Source organism: Talpa occidentalis, unplaced genomic scaffold (assembly GCF_014898055.3).
Source record: "Talpa occidentalis isolate TD23 unplaced genomic scaffold, MPIMG_talOcc4v2.1 talOcc4.14, whole genome shotgun sequence".
Taxonomy (NCBI): domain Eukaryota; kingdom Metazoa; phylum Chordata; class Mammalia; order Eulipotyphla; family Talpidae; genus Talpa; species Talpa occidentalis.
The window spans coordinates 80,035,258-80,062,012 of record NW_023601433.1 but is presented as its reverse complement, the minus strand read 5'-3'; the positions used below and the strand labels follow the sequence as shown (position 1 = coordinate 80,062,012).

General features: G+C 44.3%; 1 long non-coding RNA gene across 1 annotated transcript in view; it reads left to right on the top strand.

The window, feature by feature from the left end:
- Nucleotides 1-26,755, top strand: part of LOC129145804 (uncharacterized) — a 108,851-nt gene that overhangs the window by 40,249 nt on the left and 41,847 nt on the right. The window contains exon 2 of the long non-coding RNA XR_008551880.1: nt 18,367-18,447. This is a non-coding gene — a long non-coding RNA (uncharacterized LOC129145804). The remainder of the gene's footprint in view (nt 1-18,366; nt 18,448-26,755) is intronic.

Below are 26,755 nucleotides of genomic sequence, written 5' to 3'. Positions count from 1 at the left end.
AGGTAGCCCCTAATCTCAAAGATATAACGTAACAAAACTTTCTCATTCATGGAGTGTGCATGAGCTTTTTAAGAAAGCAAGTTAATGGAAACTCCTTGTTGACATGTTTTCATGATCACCATGGCAAGAAATACTGGAATATGCTGAAGTGTAAACTTTCTTTTTTTAAAAAAAAGGCTGTTGATTTTTATTTTTTTTTAAGATTTATTTATACAATAGCTGGGGTACAGGCCAGAGGCATGGGAGGATGAGAGAATTCACCAGAGACAGAGCTGGGAGCAGAACAGGCAGATGGACCAAAAACACTGCTGAGGGGAGCAGCAGACGAGACAGAAGAGGTCTGCCTCGCCATGTGGGTATTTCCCTGGCCGACCGGGAATAGAACCGGTGCTGCAGAGTCTGCGGACAGCTTCACAGCCTTGTGCTTAACCCACTGCGCCACCTGGACTGTAAGCTTTCTTTTAAACCTTCACCCAGAAGTGACTCATCACTTCCACTCATATTTTCATTAGCTAAAGCAAGCAAATGAACTTATCTAAATTCAAAGGATAGAGAAGAGTTATCCTATTATGTTCCGGGAAAGAGAACCCAAAATTCTTAGTAAGCAGCTTTAAATCCCTCTACTTTTTAGATATCATTTTCTCTAGTGGCTTTTCTTTCTTTCTTTTTTCTTTCTTTTTTTTTTATTAAGCAGCTATTGTTGAGGCTGAGCAGGAATAGCAGATGGGGGTCACTCTACCAGTCCATCCCTCTATGTCTGCAGAGGCCCTAGAGATGCCGCTCAGAACCCTATCTCAAAGAACATGATTGAAAACTACCACATCTTGCTGTAACTCTCATTGCTCAGAGAGGACATTGAGGGGAGCTGCTTCTCAGTCCATTCACACAGTAGAGTAAGGTTGGATATAGGACTGGAACATTCATTTTCCAACTCCCAAAACAGCACACATGCCCCTTAATTGTGTCTCATCACCCCAAACACCATCCTTGTTCACAAGGATCTCCGGTAATGGAGGTGGAGATGGACAGAGACAGGCTAGTTATGCAGCAATGAAGTGGTTTAAGCCAGGGGAGGGAACTGGTCACATATTGAATGAAATTACCCAGCTGTCTTTGGAAGAGGAATTCTCACCGAACACAAGTTGGGAGCCTCGGGACAGAGGTGGGCATGGAGTGATCTCAAAGGCCACAGGGGACTGGGGCAAACTTAATAAAGGACAGTCATTTGGAGCTGGATTTTGAAGGTGGGATTGTGCACCAGTGAGGACTATATGACAAGTGACATAAAAGTGACTTGTATTTAATCAATAAGGAGAATTTATTGCCCAGAATCATTGAAAAGTCCGGAGCTGCTTCAGAATACAAACTGGTTTTATTCTAGCTGCACAGCTGATGTTCCCAAGGGTCCAAGTTCTTTGTGTCTCCTTGGCCTCCAGGATCACCCTTGTGCATTTATACAATGGTGGCTTTGCTGACCCTTGGGGCTACCCCAGGGGTAGCCAATTCTAGAGCTAGTCAGTAACTAACCCATGAACATGCTTTCAAATGCAAACCAGCCAAGCCATAGCTCAGACCCCAACTATCTCTTTCAGACTCTGGACCACTCTCTCCCTGCCCCAGAGCCTCCTGCCCCAGAGACCATTCTTGGCCTGATTCTCTTGCCTTGCTTGTACCTTCTGATGGAGACCACAATAAGGACTTTTGCCTGTAGCTCTTCCTTCTCCCTCTGCTTCCTGACTGACCCTGGTTCTTCTTTTCCACGCAGCCTCTACCCCCTCCTGACATTGGGTTGTGTTCCCACCTCTTGGGAATTGTGGGAAACAAACTGTCTTTCCAATAATATTCATTTCCTGAATATTTGACCTTATGGTACCTCAAATTCCTATCAATACACTTTTAAAACATGGACTGTGCCTCCCTGGTGATTAAAGGGGTTAAAGTCTCAGCACTACGAAGCTATCACCAGACTCTGTGGCATGATTTCTATCCCTGGCCAGGGAGCTACCCACATGGCACAGCAGACCTCTCCGGTCTCACCTGCTGCTCCCCTCAGCAGTGTATTTCAATAAATCTACCTGCTCTGCTCCCCACTTTGTCTCTGGTGAATCCTCTCACCTCCTGCACCTCTGGCCTACACCCAGCTCTTGTATGCATAAATAAATAAAATAAATCTAAAAAAAATTAAAACTCGGGGCCACCAGGTTTCAGCACTCTGCATTTCTTAACCTTATCTCTGGAATCTGCTCTAAATCATACATGTGCTGGGGATAGAGGCATCTTCTCCAACACCTGCTGGGGCTGTTTCTGTAGCATGAGGTTGAAGAAAGCTGAAGCTGCCTCCATCTGAGTGGAGGAGTGAGCTGTATTGGCCAGCGAGCCACTTTCTCTCCCCAATTCACACCACCCTCTCTCTTTAAATATCAGCACGTTCAGCAGCTGGAGATCATCTCTCATGAAGCATTTGCCTTATTCACCTTCTAATGCATCATCTCCAAAGGCTCCAGGGCTTTGGCAGAGCTTTTCAACACTTGGTGGATTTGGCTGCTACATCCAGGAATTTGGGAGCAGATTCCTGCAGTTATTGCCAAGGAAGAGAAGAGGAGGCAGGTGGGGACCAGGAAGGGAATCTGTATTCATTAGGGTCCCAGCAGGAAACTGATGGCATGCTCAAAAAGGAGAAGGGTTTAGAGAACTATTTGAAGAGGCTTGGGTGGGATTAAGGAGACCACCAAGTGGGTATTGAGTACTGAAGGTCTGGCATCTGTGGGAGCTTGTTAACATGCCAGGACTGAAGGGGCAAGGGAATGCTGCTTGACCTGTGGTTGTAAAAGAGAGTTTACTCAACAGGGGTAATAGTAATAGTTAGAGGCACAGAGCCACTGCCCAAACTGCAGCCTGGAAGGGAGGGAGAATGGTGAAGAGACACCTTCTACCACCTCCCCCAGCACTTCCCTAGCTGCTGCCTCTCATTGGCTAAACTACTGTTGCCAAGGCAGTGACTTCCTATAGCAGAAGGGAAGAAAATTGTTCTGGAAGGACAAATAAACAGCATAGGGTCTAAGTGACCCAGGCAGAGCCAAGGGGAACTTTGACCAGAGATGATGCAGGAGCAAAAAGTTGAGGTAGAACATGGGTGGAGTCTTTGACTCGGGTCAACTATTTCTTTTTTGACCATTTTGAGATAGTTAGCAAAAAGGAAAGAGAGATATGGTGCAATGGAAATAAGTCTTCACTGGTGTCAAAAAAAGAGCACAGGGGGCCTCCCCGGTGGCGCAGCGGTTGAGCGCTGGGCTGCGAAGCTGCCTGCAGCCTCCGCAGTGCCGGTTCGATCCCCAGCCACCAGCGAGGGTCCCACATGGCGTGCAGACCTCTCCTGCTGCCCGCTGCTCCCCTCAGCAGTGTATTTCATGGGTCTGCCTGTTCTGTTCCCCACTCTGGCTCTGGTGAATCCTCTCACCCTCTCGCACTTCTGACTGTACCCAGTGCTTATATAAATAAACAAATAAATCTTTAAAAAAAATAAGAGAGCACAGGACTTGAAGTAAAAGATGTAATTTATGCTAAAGTGTTAGTAACTGATGATGGTATTGCTCCACTAAGGATGCACTGAGTGTAGAATAGTGAGACATGCTGCAGATAGGAAATGCACCAGTGGTGAAGAATGGGGTCTCGCTCTACTGAGAAGTGGTGAGAATGGGAGACGTCAAGAGAAAAGGATTCAGAGAAAAGCTCCTTTCATTTCCTAGTCTGTTCAGAATGAATTCCCACTAGATCTAGCCTTACTGACTCAACTATCCCATACCTCCTGAGACCCTGGCTCCACGGCAGTTCAGTGTTTTTATCTGGGGAACAGATAAGAGTCTGCAGTAATAGTGTTTTGTGCCTAAGAAATAGGCAGCCCAGAAGGAAGCTGACTTGAGTACCAAGATACATCAGAAATGATGACCAGAGCCAAAGGGAGTTGTTTGCAGTGCATTGGTTGCCATTGTCTCCCTTCTATGAACTTACACTGATCCCAAGGTGATAAGCTGTAGCAGAAAAGAGAGAGATTTCTGTCTTTATCACTTTTTGACCTCAGGAGGGCAATTTAGAGAACGTTAACTTTCAAGACTCAAATGTAAGATATGAATGATGACCTCCAAGTTGGCATTCAATGATCATCTCATGCTCTTTAGGCTTTTTTTTTGTCCTTTCCTCCCAAGTTGAATGAGGCCTACATGACGGGCCAACAGAGGATAATGTGTGGCCTCCAAAGAGAGTCATAACAGGCCTTATATTTATGACCTTGGTCGATGGGCTGGAGGGAAGCCAGCCACCCTGTTGTGAGGCAGCCCTTGGAGAGGCTCATGTGAAAAGGAACTGTGGCCTTCCCCCAATAGTCAGCCCCTACCTGCCAACCACATGACTGGACAATCTTGGAAGCAGATCCTCTAGCTTCTTCCATACTTTAGACGACTATTACCAGAATAGGCTGGATTCTTGATGTTGCCTGTCACTACCTATAAGCCAATGAGCAGAGACAGGAATTGAATTTATAAGCACTTGTATTTTTCAGATCACTAGCCAGCAATCTGGGAGAATGGTGGGTGTAACACCCTGAAGAAACCCTTCTGCCCTCTCCTCTCTACCTGGCCTTTTTCTAATGGGTTAGAAAAAGACAGTCATAAGCAAACAGCCCATCAGAATATCCCATCACAGCTAATGTTCTGGTATTCATCACATTCAGGCCCTAGAACTTGTTATCAGCCTCCTGATTATCTTACGTACCCTGGTACATCTGATGGCGCCAATGTCTAGCTCCCCTGCAGGGATCATCAGGGCAGAAATCTCAGTTTAAAGAGAGTGAGTTTAAGAAAACAGATCACTAGTCATAGTGTGTCCTGCAGCCTGTGCGCTGCATGTATGTGTGGATTCCTGTACTAGGCATGGTAACTTTCCCTTCCCCCGCCCCCTGATCATGACCACAGCCCTGCTGACATCTTGGCCACAACCTCATGAGACGGCCCAAGGTGGAACCACATGGCTAAACCGCTCCATGTGTTTGACCCACTGAAACTGTGAGAGGTTGTAAGTAATTAATGTTTTAAGCCATTCCATTTTTGGCCTCCCCGGTGGCTTAGGGGTTAAGTCTCAGCGCTATCACCACTACAGCCTGAGTTTGATCCCTGGCCAGGGAGCTGACCCACATGGTGTAGCAGACCTCTTCTGTCTTACCCGCTGCTCCCCTCAGCAGTGCATTTCAGGTGATCTGCCTGTTCTGTTCCCCACTCTGTTTCTGGTGAATCCTCTCACCCCTCTGCGCCTCTGGCCTATACCCCAGTTCTTCTATACACACACACAAAGCCATTCAGTTTTGGGGTCACTTGTTGTACAGTAGGTAATGTAATTAATACAGAAATCTATACTTCCACAATTTATAAAATTTTTCTCATCCACTTATTCACTTACTCATGATTAAAGAATTTAATAAATTCTACCAAGTAACCTGCCTTGTACCAACAACGGGAATATAGCTATGCAACAAACAGCCTATCATTCCTGCCCTTCTGAAGCTTGTAAGTTTGTGTGTCTTGATTAGTGGAGTTGTCATGTCATGATTAGGGGGCACGGGTCACCGTCAGGTCCTTGCTTGGTCACTTTCTAACTATAGAGTTCTGGACAAGGACACATGACTTCATCTCACTGGGCCTCACTTTCATTATCTGTAATTGGCATAATAATAGCAGCTATCCCTGAGCTACAAAGTATGTCAGAATTAACTGAGATGATTATGCACTTTCTCCAGCGCCAAGAACCTAGTAAGTGCTCTATAAATGGTACCTGTTATTATTAGAGCTATTATTAGTAAGCCTTGCAGCATCTCTGAAGAAAGCATGTCAGTGTTCTTTGTCCCAATTTGCAGATGGTGAATTAACCTCTGAGAGGTTGAGTGACTTTGATCAAGGTCACACGGAGACAGTACTTGCACTCTAGTCTGCAGACTTTACAATCCAGTGCTCATCGAAAATTCTAGAGAAGTTGGGAGAAACCATGGGCTGAGTTCCATTCCAGACGTCACGGCAACCTCAGGTCTCAGCATATTGCTTTTTGTATGCAAAATGATTCTCCTTTATCAGTGAAGAGGTTTTTTTTTTAAAACAGGATTTATTTCTCAGGATAGTTTTAGCTTTGCAGAAAAATTGTGAAGGCAATACAGAGTTCCCATACAGCCACACCCGACTTTTCCAATGATTAAATCTTACATTAATTTGGTGCATTTGTCACAAATAATGAACTAGCGTTGATACATTTTATGAACTGAAGTTTGTGGCTTATTCATTCAGATTTTTATAGTTTTTGTGTCGTGTTTTTTTCCTTTTCTAAGATTTTTTTTCTAGCATTACAGTACGTTGCCACTTTTTAGGGTCTTCTTGTCTGTGGTACTTTTTTTTTAAATATATGTGTGTATGTATATATATATATATATATATATATATACACATTATATGTATTACATCATTGCTCATTTTTGTACAATGTTTGATTTCTCCTCTCACATGTAGTCCTGGTAAAATTCCTACCACCAAGTCACCTGCACACCATCACCTTAGTCTCTTGTGACATTTTCTTATGCTTGCCTTGTTTTGATGGTTTTGACAGTTTTTAAGAGTGTAAGTATTTGTAGGATGCCCCTCAATGGGAATTTGATACTTTTCTCATGATTAGACCGGGGAAGTGGTTTTTGGGGAGGAAGATCAGAGACATCAAGTGCCATCTTTTATCACCTCCTATCAAAGATATATACTATCAACGTCACTATGACAGTTGATGTTGAATTGATCACCTGACTTAGGGACTATCTGCCAGTCTCCTCCACTGAGGACTTATCCCCCTCCCTCTCCACACTGCACTTTTGGGAAGGAAGTTACTGTGCAGCCTGCATCTAAGGAGTGAGATTTATGCTCTTCCTTGGACAGCAAAGAATCTATAAATTGTTGCTTTTATCCTGGCACAATCAATTTCATGGAGGAATTTCCCCACTCCCCAACCCATCCTTTGTGAAGCTGAGAAGGGGAATTTGAGGCGGAGTGGGGCCACAGAGTGGAGGGCAGGATCTGGTACCAGAAACTTTCTGTCCGGACCAGAGATGGGAAAGACAGCATCCCATTGGGAGGGATCAGAGCTAATTTGTGGATCTCCTGGGCTGACACATGTCCACTACTAAATCTACTGTGAGTTGACAATATCTCCTGGCAACAGTGTCATGGGAGGCCCTGGAGACCAAGCAGAGCTCAGAGGAGGTGTCTTTTCTGTCAGGGGAGGGCACCTCCCCAACCCTCAGAGCCAAACTCTCCAGCGGAATCATGGACAAAGCCTTGAAGTATGAATAGCCTATACCTGTATGAAATGCAAATATTAAATAAAAGCAAATATCAAAGTTTTGCTTCCCAAAATGACGAAGGTCAAAAAAAAAAAAAAAAAAATATAGTGCTGATGTGGATGGAAGAAAATAGACACTCTTGTACTGCTGATGAAAGGGCAGTTTTGGGGGCCTCCCCGGTGGTGCAAGGGGTTAAGACGCAACCTATGAGGCTCACCACAGCCACTGCAGCACGAGTTTGATCCCTGGCCATGGAGCTACACACATGGTGCTGCAGACCTCTCCTGACTTGCCTGCTGCCCCCTCAGCAGTGTATTTCAGTTGATCTGCCTGTCCTATTCCCCACTCTGTCTCTGGTGAATCCTCTCACCCTCCAAAACTCTGGCCTGTACCCTGGTTCTTGTATATATAAATGGATTTAAAAAAAAAGAAAGAAAGAAAGGGCAATTCGATAATATTGCAAAGTGGTTTGGCTTCCAAAGTCTGGAGCCAGGCTGGCTGGGCATGAGCCTTACTCTGCTCTTAGGGCTGTGTGACCCTGCACAAGTTACCTAGACTCTCTGTGTCTTGGTTGTTTCATTTATAGAATGTCTTTTACTTCCTAAGGTGTTGTGAGGATTAAGTGAGATAATATGTGTGGATGTGTTTAGAAAAATGCCTGCCATTTAGTAAGCACTTATGTAAGTGTCAAATGGATAAACTTTGCACTTCCTGTGTGCCAGACACTGTCACCAAAATGATCTCATTGAAATAAATGGGATAAGGAATCTGCTATCTAGGCCCTGGTGTCAGATACCATGCTTTGAAGTCCAGCCCTCACAATTTACCAGTTGGGTAACCAAGGGCAACCGCTGACCTCTTTGGCCTCAGTTTCCTCATCTGTAAAATGGGAGACAATAGATTCTTCAAGATTGTAGTGAAATCACCTGCACATACTTACAATTGCTATGTTAGGGGTGAACTGCCATTATTATTAACCCATAACTTTCTTGCGTAGTTGACGCTGTCATCACCCCATTTTGCAAATGAGGAAACTGAGGCACAAAAGAATATGTCATTGCCCCAGAATCATACAGCTGGGAACTAACAGCATTAGAACTGGAGTTTATACCTGTCTGACCCCACTATCGAGAGGGAGTCACCCGTCCCTTCCCTGCCTTCTGTACCTGGACTCCAGTTGATGTGATTGACTGGTTTGGGGGTTCTTCTGCAGACCAGGGAACTGAAGCAGAAAGGAAACACTCATTGCAAAGCAAATGCACAGTGAGGTTCCTGCCTTGCTTAAACCCGATGTATCAATTAACACAGAAGACCTTTTGTGTTCCATAGCTGCAGGCGAGTTCATCTTTTGGATCAATTCAATTGTTGACAGTCGGCACAGGAGTCTACATACAAATCAACAGCCAAGGTGCCTTTTGGTGCAGGTGTGTGTGTATGTGTGTGTTTGTGTGTGTGTGCATGCACACATGTGATGGGGCTGTGTGAGCAAGGAATGAACTAGAGTTAGCTTCCATTTTTTTGATGCAATCTTGGTAAGAAAGAAATTTTATTTCACAAACAGTAACCCCTGCCCCTAACACACACAGGCACACACATAACTATTGCACTGGGATATTTTCCATTCCATCCCAATGCAAAACATGCTGGTTTCAACCCACTGGATCAATTTCATGGCGCTGTGAATAGATGGCAGCCCACACTGTGAACAACACTGGAATAGACTGTGGATGCCTAACCCATGTGTTTGGACACTTGGATATCGTGGGAAGCATCTATTTCTCCCCACATTTGATGTGTAGCCCTAGGGTCAAGGGCAGGTCTGTGGATGGGAGTGAGACAGACCCTAGTACAGTCTGACTGCAATATCCATAGAAAGAGGGGTTCCAGATTCCCTGCCCCATGCAAGGAAAGGTGGAGCTGAGCAGGGATGAGAAACTGAGGAAGAAGGAGAGGGAGGCTGGGGCAGATGGCCAGGAGGAGGCATACGGGGCAGAGAGTGTGAAGAAACCATGCTTGCTTCTTGGCCTTGGCTTGTACCAGGGACTTGGGGAACATGGCAAGAGACACTTGAAAATGACAGAGACAGGGAAAATGGCAGCCTTTATCTTGACTTGGATTTTGATTTTGCTCTTTTCTTTCCAGACTTCTCTGGCCCCTTCTGCCCCTTTCCTGTAGGTCTCACCAGAAGGGGCCTTAGACTTGTGGCAAGCTCTTGGGGTTCAGTGGGTCTGCTTTGGGCTGACCTTATTTGGCTGAGCATTTACCCATGAGGGGATGTGTAACTTTGGGTGCTTGATTTGGAACTTATATTATTTCTCTTCTCTCTATTGCACACTAATTGTATTATAGTTCTTTTCCATTGAAGGTCTTAGGCACTAGAGTATGTTTGTCTTGATGCGGTGGATGGCAGAATCCATTAGAGTGTGCAGGAATGAGCGTCCTAGGGTACCCCTCATTCTGCCCTGTCACATTACCGCAGCTTCTAAGCCCTGCCTTCCTCCCTGACCCTCTCCCACTGTCCTGCTCCTCACTAACCCCACAATAGCCCTTTCTTTGCTCTCTGTAATGCATCAAGCCCACGTACTTCCGTCCCTCTTCTTGCTTCAAACCTTCTCTTGCTCAGATCTCATTCCCTTCAATCTGTTTATCAAAACATTCTTTGTCCTGCCCCCTATAAATAGTAACACCCCATCATTTTTTTTTATTGGTGTCTAACTGACATAGAACATTATATTAGTTTCAGGTGAGCAACATAATGACTTCATATTTGTACCTATTGCAAAATGATCCCACAATAAATCTAATTAACATCTGCCTCCATATGTAGTTATAATTTTTTTCTTGTGATGAGAACCTTTTACTCTCAGTAACTTTCAAATATGAAGTGTAGTTTTATTAACTATATTTGCCACGCTGTCTATAGATCCCAATGACTTAAGTCTTTTATAACTGGAAGTTTGTACTTTTTTTTGTTTATACAAGAACTGGGGTACAGGCCAGAGGCACGGGAGGGTGAGAGGATTCACCAGAGACAGGGCAGGGAGCAGAACAGGTAGGCGGAGTGGAAGCACTGCTGAGGGGAACAGCGAGTGAGACAGGAGATGTCTGCCGCACCATGTGGGTATCTCCCTGGCCGGCACGGGAATCGAACCTGTGCTGCAGAGGCTGCAGACAGCTTCACAGCACTGTGCTCAACCCACTGCGCCACCAGGGAGGCCTGAAGTTTGTACTTTGACCCCCTCCCCCATCCTTCTCACCCCCCCATCCCCACGTTGCCTAGGCAACCAGGCAACCACCTGATCTGTTTTCTGTTTCTGTGGGCTTGTAGTTTTTTTTTAAATTCTACAAATGAGTGAGATCAAGTAGTGTTTGTCTTTCTCTGTCTGACTTATGTCACTTAGCATTGTGCCCTCAAGGTCCACCTGTGTTTTCACAAATAATGAGACTTCATCCTTTGGTGAATGCAAGGAGCTATTCTGGATAAAACTGACCCACTGATTTGCCTGCTCCTGCTCGCCCTCTGCTTCTTCTATTTCCTTCTTTCTGTGGTTTTGCAAATCTCATTTTGTGACTTTATATTTATCTGTTTTAATGCTTCTGTTTCTGTCTCTTTCTGTGACAAATCCTCCCTGCGTCTCTCTCCCTCCCTCCCTTGCCCCCCCCTCTTCTTCTCCCCCTTTTTTAGTGTCACCTCTGGGGTGAAGTCTGAGTGTCTGCCTCTCCCTGTCATTCCTGTGTCTCTCCCTTTCCTGGTCTGTCGCTATGGGCCTCTCTGTGATGCGGATTCTTTCCTGTTCTGCTCTCTTCTCACTCTGGCTCTCTCCTTTTTCTGGTCCTGCTGCTTGTGCCCTTCTTTGTGTACCCCAGCCCGTGTGTGTGTGTGTGTGTGTGTGTGTGTGTGTCCATTATTCTCTACTTCCAGTCCTTTTCTTCTTCTCATAAAACCCAGCCCTCCTCCTCCCACTCCCTCAGCTCTGTACCTTCTCTGTAAAATACTCTCCTGTAGAGAAACCTGAAATACCCAGGCCACACTGGAGACCCCCGCAGACCTTGGAATGCTCAGCCTTCATCAAGAGCCCCATCTGGGTCTGTCCCACTCCCCAGCAGGGCTTATCTGCAGCCCCCAACCTCCTCTGCTGCCAGAGATAAGGTGTTCTTTGTGGCTGGACTGCCTTGGCCATGACCTTCAGAAAGACCAGATAAGAAACATGGCCTGTGGGATCTTGGAGTGCCCCCTCCCCCAGGCTGAAAGATGACCTTTCATCATCAACCCTACGTTTCCCAGAATAAGCTCAGCGGTTTCACACTGCTCCAAATGTCCTTAGGAGGATGAGACTAACTTGCATTTTTGAGTTAATATTGTCAATTCATTATTAATTCATTTATTTAACCAGTGCTTATTCAACACCACTGTGTGCCTGATTCTGGACTGAGAATATAGCAGTGAAGGTAATGTACATCTTAGCACTCAGTTACTTGTGAGGTGGATTGAACATGTCCTGTGATCCAGGGGCTTAACCCATGCAAAGAACTTCATTTATTTGTTTTTTTTTAAAGATTTATTTAGGCATCCAAGAACTGGGGTGCAGGCCAGAGGTGCGGGGGTGAGAGGATTTACCAGAGACAGAGTGCGGAGCAGAACAGGTGTATCTACTGAAATACACTGCTGAGGGCAGGAGCAGGTGAGACAGGAGAGGTCTGCTGCACCATGTGGGTCAGCTCCCTGGCTGGGGATCAAACTCATGTTGCAGTGGCTGCTGATAGCTTCATAAGTGCTGAGACTTAACCCCTTGCGCCACCAGGGAGGGCCCCACGCAAAGAACATTATACCAAAATTTCTTACAGGGAGAAAACTACCTTTTTAGTGGAATATTATTATCTGCTTGTTATTATATCTATTAATTAAGTATAGCTATTATTACACTGGGCACTCAACTCACCTATATTCAGGGGTGACACTTAAAATGTTTCACAAGTCACCAAGTGACCAATGAATCCTTTCTCTCTCCTCTTTTTGTACTGCAATTCATTGTATAAGACTCCAGAATTTCTTTCACTTATTCATTCGTGCAATTTTTCTTTAATTCTTTTTACATAGTCTTAAGGGCTCCCGGGTGTCAGGCAGTGTGTAAAGAGACCGGGATGCAACAAAGAGCAGGGTATCACTAGGAACTCAGGAGGGGATGGAAGAAGACATCACCCAAGTTCATGTGACAAAGGAAAGTTCAGGAGCATGTTTATGGATGTCTAATCTAGTCAGAGTGATGAGGGAAGGCACCAGAAGAAGCGACTTGAGGCGTAAGCTGTAAACAGGGGGTAGCCAGATGAGGTCTTTTTCTTGCTGATTTTGTAAGTTTCATAGGCTGGAGCTGGGGCCCCGAGCATAGTGGGACTTCACCAAGTCAGTGGAGAAATAAAACATGACACCCGTGAAAGCAATTTTCTGGCTGGGTGGTAATTGGCTAGGGAAGTCATAATGAAGATGATTATCTTAGTCAGAAACAGCACTTTTAGCACATCTTTTGTCATTGGTGCTCCCGGTACCTGGCCAACAATCAATGGCAATTTCTCCATTCAAAAGTCATTGACGTCAGAGCTTTTAACAAACTCTTCCCCTGCTCATCCCCCAGCTGAGAAGCCAATTTAGAGTCCAGGAAAGTGGGCCTAGGAGACAAATTTGGTGACACATGACATTAGGCCCTGGGTTCCCCACTCATGCCTGTCTGGATCACGCTGGTCTGTGTTTCTAGAGCTTCTGTTCTTTTAGAAGAAACCAGAAGTCTGCATTTTCATGTTTAACCTTCTGATTTTTATGTTGAAATCTAATTTAAAACTTGAAAAGAAAGGTCATCCCATATAACAAACCAATTATCTGTGGACTACTTTCTAAGTCTGTTTGGGCGACTATCACAAAAACACCACGGACTGTGTGACTTAAACAACAAATAGTTATTTCTCACAATTTTGAAGGGAATTGTAAGATTGAGGCACTGGCAGGCTTAGTGTCTGGCTGAAGGCCTGCTTCTGGGTTCATAAGCAGTCCCAACATCTTATACCATCTAGTGAGGGGTGAGGGAGATCTTTGGGGTCCCTTTCACAAGGGCACTGATCCTATGGGCCAGGCCACCACCCTCTTGACCTAATGACCTCCCAAAGATCCCCCACCTCCTAGTACCATCATCTTTTTTTTTTTTTTTGTAAAGATTTATTTATTTATTTATACAAGTGCTAGGTACAGTCAGAAGCGCGGGAGGGTGAGAGAATTCACCAGAGCCAGAGCAGGGAACAGAATAGACAGACTGATGAAATACACTGCTGAGGGGAGCAGTGGGTGGCAGGAGAGGTCTGCGCACCATGTGGGACCCTCACTGGCAGCCGGGGATCGAACTGGTACTGCAGAGGCTGCGGGCAGCTTTGCAGCCCAGCGCTCAACTGCTGCGCCACCAGGGGAGGCCCCCTAGAACCATCACCTTAAGGGTTAAGGTTCCAACATATGAATTTTGGGAGTATACAAACAATCCATAATGGCCGCCATTCCTGATTTAGAAGCTATTTACCAGAAATGGGATGAAAGTGAGAGGGACCCATGTTCACTCTGTTGTAAACATAAGCCACCTTGTTCTGAACATTGCACTACCTGTTCTAGGGGGCCTCCTTGTGAACATTCCCTGGATGACTATCCCTATTCTGTAATCTTTGCAACAATGTCATGGGATCAGTATTATAATCTCTGTTAAGGAAAATTACCAAATTAAGTCCACAGGGATTCAATATTAGCCATCAGGAAGCTTAATATGTGAACTAAGAAGAGGAGAAGGCTTTTGCGTTAGAGATCTGTTTTTATAGGCTCCTCCTGCCCCCCAGGGGATAAGGGTCCTTGAATAGCCAGATGTTTGTCTAAATGTTCTTTGTGTGTTGGTTGGGTATATTCACTAATATCTATACATACTCTTTCCTGTAACTTTCTTGCTTAGTTTAAACATGCTGGTTAGGAACCTGGCTCCCCTGTTATGTAAAATGTAGATGACCCATAAAGTGGTTCACTATTAATTAATTGTCATGTCTGTGGTATTTGAAGTCCATGCAGGTAAGCAGCATTGATATGCCTTCAGTTTTTGATCTCCAGAGGCCTCTGAAATAGACTTTTAAATTTTTATTTGATTTATATTTATTTGATTTTTTACTTTTATTTGATTATCTGTAGCAGCCATATCTTAGAAAATCAGCAAACACTCCCTTTTACCAAAATGTCTGCAGTTTTGCCAATGATGTGAGCTTCCTGTAACCCTAGAGTGTTAAGAGCTCCAGTGTGCACGAGGGTTTCAGAGGAGCTCAAAGGCCCCTCCAAGTGGGATTTAATGAGGTCAGAGATGTTGAAACCAACACTGTGGAGGTGTTGTCTGTTCTAAGATGGATCCCATGAGTGCTCAGATAAAAGGGCTAGCCTGGAACCAGTGGGAGGCCATTAACTGGATGGAGTAGCCTTGTTTAGCAGAGCGGATGTTAAATCCTGATGTGCATTAAGAAATCAGATTTCTTGTTAGAATGCAGATCTTTGGCCTTGTATCAACCACTGCATCCTGTTCTGATTCACTGGGACAATTCATTAGGGTAAAAGACAAAGCTATGATCATAAAAGATCCCATAACAATGAAGTTTAGTGATTAAAGAAATTATTTCTCCTCTACATGTTACAGTCTGAGGTGAGTGTTTTTCATTGGTGAATAGATTTGTTTCATGATATGTGGAAAATTAAGGGTGCCCACATGTTATTTGTCACTTCTTTTATTGAAGAATGAGGTTGATACCCTCCTTGCCCCTTGAATCTGGGCAGACTTTGTGATTGAGTGAGCAATGGAATGTTGTGGGAGTTAACACTGTGCTATAAGAGTTTCTAGGTCCAGATCTCATAAGACTATAGGCTTCTATATTTTTTCCCCTTGGAATACTCAGCTTTGGAACTCAGCGGCCATGTTGTGTGGAAGCCCAATCACCCATGTAGAGGCACATTTGGAAAAGAGCTGAGGTTCCTGGTTGTCAGCCCCAGCTGAGCTCTCAGCTAAGATCCAGCACCAACTTGTCAATGATGGATGTGAATTATGGAAGTAGAGCCTTCCCACCTGGTACCAGCCCCTTTAATCCCTGCCCAAATCTTAGATGCATCTGCCTAATAAATGACTATTGTTTAAAGTGACTAAGATTTAGGGTGACTTGTTTTATGGCTATAGATCAGCAAACCATGCCAACATCTAGAGATCCAGGTTTCTTGATAGTGAGATTCTCTGCTCTATGTTAACTTGCCCTTCTCTGCTCAGTCAAGGTTGATTTCCTACCAAATCCAGGTCCCAGTCAATGAGAGAGGATAGAGAAGATGCTTCTATTTCATACCCATCATGGCTAGGAGCTGGCAGCCATGACTTCTAACATTCCACTGATGAGAATGTCACATGGAAAAAGGAAATACAGTCTCTGGCTATGCAGACATATTCTCAGCCACTATGAAGAAAAGGGAGAATGGCTTCTGTTGGAAGGTTAGCAGTCTGGGCTTGGATACAGAGATTGTCATTTTTGCAAGCCCCCTGGTGATTTTGATGTAGGTGGCCCAAGAATAGCAGAAAAAGTATGAGTTTTGAAAGCAGTGAAATCTGAGTTTGAAACTAAATTCTATTATTTACCAGGTGGGTGACACCTCTGAGTGTCAGTTTCCTTGTATCTATAAACATGCAAAAGATAGCAATTCTTACACCAGGGGATAGTTGTACAGATTTGATAATGACCTGCCTGAAAAACATGAACACCAAACTTGGTGTACAGCAAGCCTAAAAAAAAAGGTTTTATTAACTGATTCAAGTGTTCCATTCTGTCTTTTAAAACCAGCATACCATCACACTCAGTCATTAGATTAATGTTACATCAACCATAGTTATCCCCAATTTACAGGTAAGGAAACCAAAACTCAGAGAAGTTATATCAGTAGACCCAAGGCATTCAATTGAGAAATACTGGTGTCAAAATTTGAGCCAAGATCTATTCTGGTGGTGTTTGACTACAGACGCTGTATTTAACAAAAGTAAGGGGCGGTGCTCAATGGTTTGGGGCAAGGAAATGACATATCAGAATTGCGTTGTAGAAAAATCTGAGTGTTGGTACGTAATGTGTAAATCAGGGGAAACTGGAGGCAAGAGGACCAGTTTGGGAATGAGGAGAGAAGTTTGGAACAAGGACAATTGAAGTGAAGGTTAAGTGCATTCTTGCCTCTTAAGGAAGAATCCCATATACAGTAATTCCAGCTGTCACTTGAGCTCAACCAACTCTTCCACTCATGGTAGATATGATTTACAATGTTTGACATTGGTTTCAAGCCCTGATAGGTGCTTTTTGTGTGTCTTAGTTTACATATTTGAGAAATGAAAATTATAATTCCAGCTATAACTATATCCTAGGGATTCTCTAAGGAAATGCATGGGAATATATTTTTAAAAGTTATGGTCATCAATTTGATGTTCAGGTGCATTGAACAAAACAGAGAGCAGGAGGCATTTATTTAAACATCGATTTCATGATTGATTTTTTGTGTCTTAATTTTGTAAATTAAAAATTTCAGATATTAAAGTATGAGATAGTAAAGAGAGATTGGAAGACCTTCTGTGTTGTGGTTTCCATGGTGACTGTCTCAGGCATCAACCACTGGCGGAAATACAGACAAATACGAAAATGATGGCAAAGTGCTATGTGTAGTGCCTGGCACATAATAAAAATCTACTATATATGACATCAGAGTCACTCCTCCACAAAGTAGACTAGACACAGATGATTCCCAGGAAGGGCATCTTGAAATTCCCTCCTCCATTGCAATCCTTCAGCCTTAACATTTGGGGATTTCAAAAGTTGCTAAGAAAATGAAATGTAAGAGATGAGACTTAGACAAGGCATTTGATTTGTGGGTTCCTCCTTATTCTGAACCAGTTGCACAAAGCAGGCTCACCTATGTCAGTCACCTGGTATCTTTTTAAAAAACATCTTTACCTACTACAAACTCAAGATAGCTTCTATATAGTCTTTTATTTTATTTTTTATAATAAATTTTATTTTTACATTCCCCATACAATTGCAACCCCCTTATTTTGACCCCAATCCCTCCCCTCCCGCCCCCTACCCCCATAGAGTGTCTCTGGTTCATAGTTTTTGTTGATTTTGATTTTCACTTTCTTATAGTTATTCATTTTCCTGGTCCCTTATTTAAGAAGCTTCCCCATTTTCCCCCTTTACATTTGGATCCACAGTTCACCTGGACTTGATTTTTGTAGAGTGTGAGGCAGAGATCAAGATCCAGATTTTTCCAAATGGATGGTCAATTGCCCGAGCACCAGTCATTGAAAAGTTACTGTTTCTCCATTGTTCTCTAGTTGCATCTTTGTAACCAATCAGTTCCTCTATGCCTGTGGGTTTGTTTCTGAACAATCTGTGCTGTTCCACTGTTTATCTTTCCTGTATCAAAGCATGCCCCCTTAATTACTCTGCCTTTATAATAGCTCCTGATATCCAGTAGTGAAAATCATCTGCCTTTGTTCTTCTTTGTGATAATCTTAGCTCTTTGATTTTTCACATACATTTTAGAATTCCCTTATAAAATTTCACTCATACAAAAACTCGCTGGGACTTTGGGATTACACTCTCTAGATCAATTTGAGGATTCATGACGTCTTTATAATATTGATTCATATTTTTTCTCACAATCATTTCATGAGGTAGGTTCTGTTTTTATCCCCATTAATGGATGCACCCTGCTTTTGTAGCTGGGACACAGGGGTGTGAACCAGTCTGGCAGCCGACTTAGTAGCCGAGGTGAGCATGGACTACCCACCTGGAGGTGTATTATCGCTTTGACATTGCTGAGAATTACTGGCTCATGGTAATAATGTAAAGCAGAGTAACTGTAGTCAATTTTATTATATTGCTTTCAAATTCTCCATTAACCAGGCTTTCTCTCCATCTTTTCACCACAGTCCGACCACTCCCACTGCTTTTGGCTGCCTCTGACCTAATCCCATCAATTTGATTCACCTATGCAGAACTTCAGTTTGCAGGTAAGCAATGCCGATGAACAGGTGTGGGTGGAATCCATCTTGAGTGAGCGTGGTGGTTGACAGGCTCAGCTTTTTAGGGGCAAGACCATCAGCAGGTGGTGTTTCAAACCCAGAGTCACTACTATTAACTGGGGTCAGGAACAAGTTGTGACTGCAGCTGTCTTTGCTGAAGCATGCAATTTGGGTTTTGTTCCTGACAATATAATCCCTGATCATGAGTCTTCGACCTTTGTGGAGACACCAGGATCTTCTTTCCTTTCAAACTTAAAACTTGGTAGAGGAACTTTGATTATTTGCAACTGATTATTTGCAACAAAGGGCCCTGATGATTAGACTGCTCCTTTTTCTTCTTTTTCTTCTGATTACCCCTGCTCCTCTTTATCTTTCTCCCTCACCCTCTCTCCCTCCTCCTGCTCTTTCTTCTTTTACCATCATCATCATTATTATCAGTCGTGGCTCTCATGACAGTTTATGGTATTCTATGACACACAGGAAACATGGACACCAGGGCTAACAAGAAGCAGGTTTAATGAACCACTGCTGACTCAGCAGATTCATATCCCAAGGCTGAGCCCCGTCTGTAGGAAGTCAGGGGCTTATATACACTGTTAGTTTCTACAAAGTTCTGGGTGGGTTTGCATTGGCAGCTGTACATAGTCAGATAAAACGTGGCTCCACACCAAAAGGTGAGTCGTATAGTTGCATACCAAGGGTGAGTAGAGGGTCAGTAGTCAAGGGCCACCCCCCCCCTCAAGAAACATCCTGCCTCATGGCAGTATATGGTCTAAAATTCATATCAAGGACTAAGTTGCATGCCAGGAACTGAGCAAAAGGTTTTTTTACTAAGGTCCCCAGGCTGCTAATCCCAGGTCACCATGCTTTAATGGATTGTTATCTCTCTGTACTGCATGCTAACCCAGACTTCCAGAATACCAAATCTTGCTCAGCCCACACACGTGCCAGCCACCTGCTTGCCTGAAGCCAAGGATTAGACAAATACCAATTAGGACATATAATATCAGGCTGGAGGGTAATGAATGGTGTCTCCGTTTGTTGTGGCCCCACCTGCTCAGCAACCCTCCACCTCCCTCCATTTGGCAAGAGTTAAATGATGTCATGCAGAAGGAGCCAGCATGCTGCTGGCTAAAGGGCTAATAAATCATACTGTGGACATTGGGAAATAGCTAGGACTTCCCTGGAGAAGCTCCCTTGTCCAAGGTACTGTTAGTAATGCTGCTATTTGCAATCATAATAAAAATAAAAGTAATAGGAAGACCACGTAGTGGCAATTCTACTGCCTACTGGATTTTTAATTTTCTTGAGGATGCCAGAGGCAATCTTGAGCCCATTATGTCTAAATGAGGCACATTATAAAAGGCTTGCAAAGTCCAAGCTGCTTTTATGGTCATTAATTAGCCAAACTTCTAAATAGACCCATAAGATTAAGCTTGGGTCTGGGTCTGGTTTCTCGAATGGGGCTGTAGAACGGAAAAGTCAGATACTATTGGTTCAGTCACTATTTGCTTGCCCTTCTTTCTTATTTTTGTTCTAAACAGGTTTTGCCTTTTAGGGGGAGGCAGGAAGGGAGGGTGTTCTATAACCAAGCCTCTAGTGAGAATGCTGTACACTTCCCTGTGAGGCTGTGGAAACTGGATGGGTCATATTAGTTCCTATACTCATAGCATCTTGTGTACCTAACTCTGGCTTTCTTCACCTAAAAGAGAATATATGAGAAGGCTATGGGAGTGCCTAGAAGGAATGAGGGCCTGGAGGACCAGGCTTGCAAGGGAATAAGCTTGAGGAATTACAGAAAATGTCCAGGAGCAGAAATTGCCTGGTTCACTTCAACCATTTCTGCTTTCTTTGGTCACCAAGCCCCTGGGAACCCAGAGACCAAGCCCCTGCAGAACGCATGTGACTGGAGGAGCTTGATTGTCTCCTTCCCCTTATGGCCTCCACAGTGGCTCAGGGCATTCATCAGGACCACGCTCAGTGGGCATGTTCCCAAAATGGAAATCGGCAGGAAGAGGAGTTATAGACTGTGTAGCCTTCCTGGTGACAAATGCCTCTGCTCTGACATGGTCAGTAAATGTCACATGTCCAGCTGACTTTACTACCCTTCCTCTTTGGGAAAAGGGCTGTACCTCCCCAAGAAGGTAGAAATTAAGTGTTTTTTTTTCCCTTCTGAGTGTAGACCAGGAAGAGGCTTATGATGCTTAACAAGAATTGTGTATGAACAGTTATTACAAGGTATGAACTATTATTACCCCCATTTTGCATGAAGATGAAGAAAATGAGGCTTGCAAAGATGGAGGTCACTTGCCCAAGGACACACAGGTGCAGCACAGATTCAAATTTAGGTGGTCAGACTCCAAAATATACCCTCTTAACATTGCCAAGTGCTTCTTCTTTCCCTTCTGCTTTTGGGCCAGGCACATCTTAAAATGACAGAAGGGTGCCAGGACTACAAACTTGATTAAAGCAAGACCCAATGGAATGAACATATTTCAAATAATAATACTGTGCTTTTAGAAGGTACATTATCATGAACCTGTGAAACAAAGAAAGGATTGTGTCAGAGGCAGTTGGCAGCCAAGTTTGTTTAACACAGCTGAGGGGCTGGGAGGTCACTGGCACAGGCCTGTGTCACCTGAGCCTCCAGCTTAACAGGTATATATTGAATGTGTCTGTTGGGGCACAAAGAAAATCATCCTGAACCCCCTGGGTTCTTCTAGGCTGGCAAATAATCAAATAAGCATCAGAGAGATTGTCAAGAAAAAAAGTGAAAAAGAAGTTTAATGATAACATGTTTCCCTCCTGTAGACATGGGAGAGACCCAGAGTGACTGAGTCACTCCCCATGTGGCTGCAGACACCATCTCAAATAACTCAGCTAAGACAGAGAAATTGGGGGCGGGGGAAGAGATAAGGAAGGTGAGTTAGGGAGATTGCCAGAGAAGGCACAGTAGACAAAAGTATGCAGATTAAGTTCTGCTGAGGTCTTCCTGGTACACACCCTGACAGAAGTTTATATGTAAATATCTTCTTCCACAGCAACCTCTACCCCAGGCTTTCGAGCCCCTCCCATGAAATTAACCTTATTTTGGGTAGCAGACTTTCACTCCCCTACATGTTATTTTGCAGCTGGCTTTCTCTTTTAATTCAAAGGGCAAAAATACATGGTTAATCTGTAAATGAAATACTTACTATTTAGAATGTGAAGCAGTATGACTTTTGGGTCTGAATGACCTGCGTTTAAAGGCCTGTGTGCTTGTGTGATCCTGGGTAGGTTATTCAACAAGTTGGTGCCCCGGTTGCTCTGTGGGTATAAATGAAGACCCTCCTCAAGGGCTGTTAGAAAGAATAAATAGTTCAATGTGTGTGATACACTTAAAAGAGCTTCTGGAACATCCACAGGTGTGTGTGGATATTATTATTGCAACAGGGTGGTCCCCAGGAAAGGGGGAGGTTCCCTGCCCCACCCAAGGGAGGGTGGAGCTGAGCAGCAAAAGAAGAAGCTGCAGAAGAGACTGAGGAAGGAAGCAGGATGGAGCCAGGAGACCTGGAGGAGGCACATGGAGCCTAGAGACAAGTAAAGAAACTGCGCTTGTCTTTTGGTCGTGGACTGGGTGACACAGATGTGGGTGAGACCCGTGGGGAGGTGACAATGGCAGCTTTTATCTGGGTGTTGATTTTGCTCTTTTCCTTCCGGGCTTGTCCGGTTGTTTGTGACCCTTTTCTGTGGGTCCCCACTGGAAGATGCTTTAGACTTGTGGCAGGCTTTGGGGCCTTGCTCTGGGCCGACCCCATATGGATGGAGTTTTACCCACGAGGGGATGGGTAACTTTGGGTGCTTCATCTAGAAACTAGACTCTTTGCCTCACCTGTATTGTTTCCTAGTTTTTATTAAAGATCCTTCCCATTAGAGTGTCATATGTTTTGTGTTGATGCGGCGGATGGCAGAACCCATTTAGAATAGGCAGGTTTGCGGGGTTTGGGCTGCCCCTCTCCCTGTCCTATAACATTATCTGTCCCACTTGAGGCACAGTTCCTTTGCTCTGCAGTTTTCCACAGTGTGGCTATTCCCCCATAGATGGATATGAGATCATTTCCCAACTCTTGGCTGTTACAAGCAACTCAGTGTTGAAAATCCTTGGTGTCTCTCTCCTGCATGCATAGCAGCCATCTGCATTTTTTTCTCCAGGATATGTGCCAAGAGGAGAACTGTCTGCACCTTAGGACACGTGCATTATTTAGTTTTAATAAGTCCTGCCAAACAGCCTGCAAAAGGGCTGAACTGGGACGCACCCCATCACAATAGTGTGATGATCTATGTCTTACCTGCTTGAATCTGCCTTTTTGGAGAAATCTGATCTTCCTCCTGCTCATTAAGCCACGTCTATTTTCAGAGCTCAGCCAACATCTCTGGCGGCTCCCTCTTTAGGATTCCAGGTTTGTGTCCCTTGCTATTGTTTTCCTTCCTGCTCTTATTTGATGTGGCCAAGAGCTTTTGGAATCCTGGGTAATGATGGAGTCTGCGCTGCAGAGTGGAATGTGGAATTGGAGGTGCTGAATGTGGTTTTTGTGAGGCGTCTTTGGCGTGATTTCAGTCTCAAATGGAGCACTTTGCACTCAGCCGAAATTACCTCAATTGCACGTTGGCGTGCTGGGCGTGCAGTGCAGAGAGGCCCATGTTCTCAGCAAGAGTGTGGGCTGCTTTTCCAAAGCTTCCTGGCTTTGGAAACAGGACACCAGCTCACCAGGGGGTAAAGGATTTAAACCCAGCATTGGGTTTCTAAGAGCACTCTCTCTTCCCTCAAAGGACCCTTTCTAGGAACCCCAGAGGAGCTAATGCCTCAACACAGAAAAAAAGGGGAAATTATCTCTTAGGGTCTAAATTGACCATCATAAAATCAACTGTATTTATTTATCATTATTTTTTTTTGAAGGTGTAATATTTGCTGAACAGCACTTGAAAGAATCTCTAAAAATCCAAATAAACATCTTAGCAGCTCCCTGGAGATGTTGCATTTAAAGCTACTTTCTATTTTTCCATTTCTTCTGAAACTTTGCCCCTCCCATCGTTTCTCAACAATGATTGCCTTTGGTCAGCTGTCTGTGGTGGGGGGTGGGAGGGCGTGCTAACTACTTGCTCAATTTGCTTTCTCTGCCTGGAAAAAAGTGGTTTTGAAATAAATGTTTCCATTGGTGCTTTGCATTGAAATGCTAATACAGTAGCCAGGCAGTATGTTGGACATGAAATGTTTACATTAAAATGGAAATATGTAATCGATTTTTCAAAAAGGGCTTCCTATTCACTTTAAAAAACACTTCACGGGTTTAAAACAAAATGAAAAAACCACCCTTTGGAAGTCATATTGGCTGAGGCAGCAACTTCTGGTGAGTTACGGCCCAAACCAACTAGAGAGATAATTGTTTCCAATAATGCATCAGTACACCATTGTCTTTGGTATAATAAAAAAGGAGCATTTATTTCCTAGCTAGACATGCATGGGAGTATAATCATTTTAGGCACTTTTTCGAATGGTGGTGATTCTTCAGTAAAATGATACTTTCTCTTTGAGGACAAATTAAAAAAAAAAGATGTTTCCAAATGAATGAAGTTGGAGTCCTGTTAGTTCATTCATTTCATCTTTGCTGGATGGTTTGAGAAAAACAGGGTAAACGCTAGCGTTTTTGAGTCTGAAAGCTGTGGCTTGGAGTCCAAACTCAGTTGCTTATCAGCTGGGGAGTTTGGGGTCTCTGTGAGCCTCTGTTTCCACATCTGTAAAATAGAAAGAAGCGCTGAGTTAGCAGAAAATGTGGAGAAGAAAACCCACTTCAGATAATAATTCAAAATATCTTCCTACTTCATGGGAACAACACAATATTAACAATATTAACTCATATTTTATGGAGTACTTATATGCAGGTATTATTTAAGAGCTTTATTTGCACGAACACTGTAACTCCCGTAATAACTTCATTGGGTAGGTATTACTATTGAGTAGGTACTAATATGATGACAGTTTTAAAGATATTGGTTAAATTATTCAACAAATACTAGTTGAATGTGTTTTTGCATTTTGTAGTAAAATAGGATTTTGTTGATTTAGTCATGAAAACATTTATTGAACATCTTACTAAGCTCAATACTAAATTCTACGTCCTGGAGTTGAGACTGGAGCAGAATTAAGCACAGCGCTTGCTCTTGTGGAAATTTGAGTCTGGGTAGGGAGGCAGACCTTAATTAAATAAGCCCCCAAATGGATGAATTGTTGCAAAGTGAATAAAATGTGGAGGCTGCAGGTTTCCTGCTGTGAAAGTGCCCATGAAGGAACTCCCCTCTAGCATCAGGGAAGGGACCTGCGCTGAAATCTCAAGGAGGTGTGGTCTTGGGGAACAGAGCAGGTGGGTGGGGTAGGTGGGTGGGGTGTTCCAGGCAGAGAAATCAGCCATGCTGAGACCCTCATGGTGGAGGGGGGAGGGCGGGAGTGGGTGGGGGGGGTTTGGGGAGTAAGATGGCATGTGAGTATATGAGTGAGCCCCTACCCTTCCCCTCTCCCCTGTCCCTCAGTCCTTCAACCCATTTCCAGATCTATCTCTCTGGTCCTGGAAAGTGGCCAGGTTCAGAGCATTTCCCTAGTACTTGACCAAGTTTTTCATTAAGAAGCTACTGTGGGGCTCCCCTGGTGGCCTCAGGGTTAAATCTCAGCACTATCACTGCCATGGCCTGAGTTGGATCCCCAGCAAGGGAGCTACCCACATGGTGCAGCAGACCTCTCCTGTCTTGCCCGCTGCTCCCCTCAGCAGTGTATTTCAGTAGATCTGCCTGTTCTGCTCCCCACGCTGTCTCTGGCCAATCCTCTCACCTCCCCCTCCACACCTCTTGTCTGCACCCCAGTTCTTTTATGCATAAATAAAAAATAAACATTAAAAAAAGAAGCTACTGTGCTTGGTGGGGAAGAGGAAATGTTTGCTGTAGAATGTGGGGTCATAACCCTCATTCTTGTGAGAAAAATATTCTCTAGGAGCTTGGCTCTCATTCCATGCATCTCTAGAAGCTGGAGGCCCAAGTCAAAGTAAAAAGAAGAAAAAAACCACTCAAAAAAAAAAAAATAAAAAAACACCAAACACCCCCAACATGGTAGCCCCCAGGGCACTGGCTATAGGGAAAGCCTCCAGGGGAGGGGAGTCGCTGTCTCAACCCCTGTGGAACACTTGTATGGCCTGGTACTTGCACGATGGATGCAGGACTGTGTCACTGCCTGACAGATGTCCTGGGTCTTGTGACACCATTCCAGATGTGGGCAGGAGCATCTCACACCATCATCCCTCTCATGGGTAGTGAGTGTCTGTGCCTGTAACAGGGTGGTCCCCAGGGAAAGGGAGGTTCCAGGTCCCCTTCCTGACCCAAGGAAGGGTGGAGCTGAAGAGGAAGGAGAAACTGAAGAAGAAGGAGAGGGAGACTGGAGAAGAGGACTTGGAGGGGGCACATGGAGCAGAAAGACATGAAGGGCTGCGCTTGCTCCTTGGCCTTGGACTTGTTCCAGGGTTTTTGAGGACATGGAAGGAGAACTTGAAATAGACGTGGGTGACAGTGGCAGCCTTTATCTTGATCTTGATTTTGCTCTTTTTCTTCCAGACCTGTCTGGCCTCTTCTGCCCCTTTCCTGTGGTTGTCCACCAGGAGGTGCCTTAGTCTTAAGGCAAGCCTTTGGGCCTCAGCTGCCCTGCTGGGTGGGCATTTACCAGGAGGGGGTGGGTAACTTTGGGTGTTTCATGTGGAAACTATTTTATCTCTTCTTTCCCTTCTCTCTATTGCACACTAATGGCATTAAAGTTCTTTTCTATTGAAGGTCTTAGGCACTAGAGTTTGTTTTGTCTTGATGCAGCGAATGGCAGAATCTATTTAGAGCAGGCAGGTTTGGGGTCTCAGGGTACCCCTCACCTTACTCTGTAACAAGCCTGGTGTGTTGAACCTCCTGAAATAAAATGGCTTAGCAATGTGAGGCTTTGCAATGCTGGTTGTTATTGATGCCCTGCTCCTTGGCAGAGCCAGAGAATATTCTTGTTAAAATGCCTTGTGTTCTGTCAACAAGACCAGACCCTGTGTTGGGATGTTGTCAACCACAGAGGCCCCTTTCCGTGTGCACCTGTGTAGACATTCCATGTGGAAAAAAGGGCAAGTTTATCTGATTTGCAAAAAGATCTCAGGAATTGCCTGTTTAGTTGAGAAACCTCCTTTCACTGAGGAATCCACACGAGACCGCTTTATTTCTCCACATGAGATCACTTTATTTCTCCCTG